This window comes from Choloepus didactylus, chromosome 3 (genome assembly GCF_015220235.1).
Source record: "Choloepus didactylus isolate mChoDid1 chromosome 3, mChoDid1.pri, whole genome shotgun sequence".
NCBI classification, from domain to species: domain Eukaryota; kingdom Metazoa; phylum Chordata; class Mammalia; order Pilosa; family Megalonychidae; genus Choloepus; species Choloepus didactylus.
In genome coordinates this window covers 144997578-144999992 of record NC_051309.1, presented here as the reverse complement: position 1 = coordinate 144999992, position 2415 = coordinate 144997578, and the positions used below count along the sequence as shown (strand labels likewise).

General features: G+C 35.4%; 1 pseudogene; it reads left to right on the top strand.

The window, feature by feature from the left end:
* The first annotated feature begins 880 nt into the window (after positions 1–880).
* On the top strand, positions 881–1643 carry LOC119529010 (annotated as a pseudogene).
* The last annotated feature ends 772 nt before the right edge of the window (positions 1644–2415 follow it).

The window sequence follows — 2415 nt, the reverse complement described above, 5'->3', positions numbered from 1 at the left end:
ATCTGATTGAATTTAAAGCTTCTGACCAGAAGTAACATATGATTTTTATGAACAATCTGAGTTTAGCACGGTAATTATACATTACTCCGATAGCAGGAAGAACAGAGTATTTGTGAAGAAGATACAATTTATAAGAGTTTATTAGACCACTGGAGACTTGTGGTCACCAAATATTTGGTTCCATCCCCTTCCCACAGGCACATTATGACCCCATGCCCTCAACCCCTGCCTCTAGAGAACTCTGGAGGTACCACTTTGCTCTGAAAGCACAGGACATATAGATGGAACAGTTAGTCTCTTCAGGAGGTTTTTAAGTGCTCTCTTGATGCACCATCCGATGTTAAAAAAAAAAAATGTTCTTTGCCTGGCTTCTTCATTTCAATAAACAAGAGTGGAACAGATAGGATAATCACAATAAGCAAAGCAGCAAATCTATCAAGAAAGGGGAAGAATGGGAGGCATGCAGTATTCCTTGATTCATAGGAATACTGAAGTCTTGCTGTCCAGAAGTTAAAAGTGAACTCATTATAGGGGTAGGAAATGCTCCCTGATTAAATTCTGATTTCACTACCTGGAAATATTTCCTCACTCATTCCTTCCTTGTGAAGATTATCTCCACTCCCTAAAAGATCTCCATTTTTTAAAAAATTTTCTATGTTGGCTACATCTGAATAAAGCACTGGATAACTGATGGTCAAAGAGCTCTTTTCCTTTGCTCTTATCAAAGAGCTAAAGATTGAATTTGACTAAAAGATTAATGGTTCCTTTGGCAGTACACCCTCTGTTTAAAACTTTGTACTCTTTTAGAAAATATTTTTATTTTAATCAGCTTTATGTATCAAAATACATGCTCACAATTTTTTTTTGGGGGGGGGGATATATGCCTCTCTCATACACTGTAAATTCTAACCCTAATTCCCCCAGCACTTGATAAGGGGGAAGGAGGGCATGTGTTAAGATCTACCTCTTGACACTTTTAGTCAAAATAATAGCAACTATTGGGACCAGCAAAATAAATATATCTCGAGGACTTCTCTAGAAACTACCCACCTCTTCATTTTAGTTCTACTAGTGTGAGAAAGTCTATTGAAGAAAATAATTCAAATTCTCACAAAATACCAAAAAGAAAAAAAAAAAAAAACAAAAAAAAACAAGGAAAATGACAAAATAACAAAGCACAATATTGATACTATCAGGGAAAAGGAGGAAAACATGAAAAGAGGAGAGGAAATTGCCAAGCTAAATAACTCGTCTGGATTACAATGAAGAAAGTTAAACAAGATTGCACTGCCTCCACAGAGCCCCATTAGCAATTGAATTGCCAGATTATATGATAAAGTATATTGCTACTGTCTCCCATTAGCAATACCAGAATTACAAGGATGACTTCATTGCTGAATGTAAGTATCAGATTTTTCATGAAAGAATGGAGACTGTAGCTAGAATATTTATTAAACTGGATGCACAATGGACACACCTCTCTCTGGTCTCAAGAAAGAATCAGAATTTTCTTTAAGAAATTTTACAAGAGTATCAGAAAATTAAGCAGTCTAGTCCCAATTACCATGAAAAAAAAATACAGAAAAGAGTACCTGCACATCCAATTGACTCACATTAAAAGATTAATGGATCAATTTGATTAACAGTAAACAGGGCCATGGCACTAGAACTCTGCCTAGACTAGAAGATGTGAATAAACTTAAGCTTATTTTAATTTCCCAGATTCTAAAATAAAAACCATACAGTAGGATGGCTTAAACAATGGAAATATAAAAGTTGAGATGCCAGCAAGGCATTGTTTTCTCCCTGAAGACTATAGTGTTGTAGGGCTGGCTGCTGGATACTTGCTTCTTGGCTTTTCTGTCATATGACAATGAGCATGGTGGCATCTTCTTTCTATTCTAGGTTCTGTTGACTTCCAGCTTCTGGCTGGCTGTTCCTGTGGCTTTACTCTGGCTGATTTACACTCTGCTTATAAAGGACTCCTGTAATCCAGAATAAAGCCCAACTTAATCCCATTTGGCTACACCTTAACTGACGGGTAACCTCATCAAAAGGTTCTACTTACAATGGGTTCATACAAGAATGGATTAAGATTAAGAACAGGTTTTTCTGCCATGCATTACTTCAAGCCACTACTCTTATTTATTTAATATGGTAAATTACTGCTCTGGTATTCTAAAAAGATGAAACTTTACCTGTTAAAAGTTTTAGTATCAGTCAATTTGAATTGTCTTTAAAAATATTTTTATTATATTTTACTTTACTTCCCTATGTTTTTAGGCTGCCTGTTTTCATACTTTTTTTTTTTTACACTCAAGACTTCTATCTAACAATAGATACTGGGGATCAAGTATCTACACTTCAAAGTTCCACACATTAAAAACAAAGCAAAGGTGAATGAACTGCTTTTGG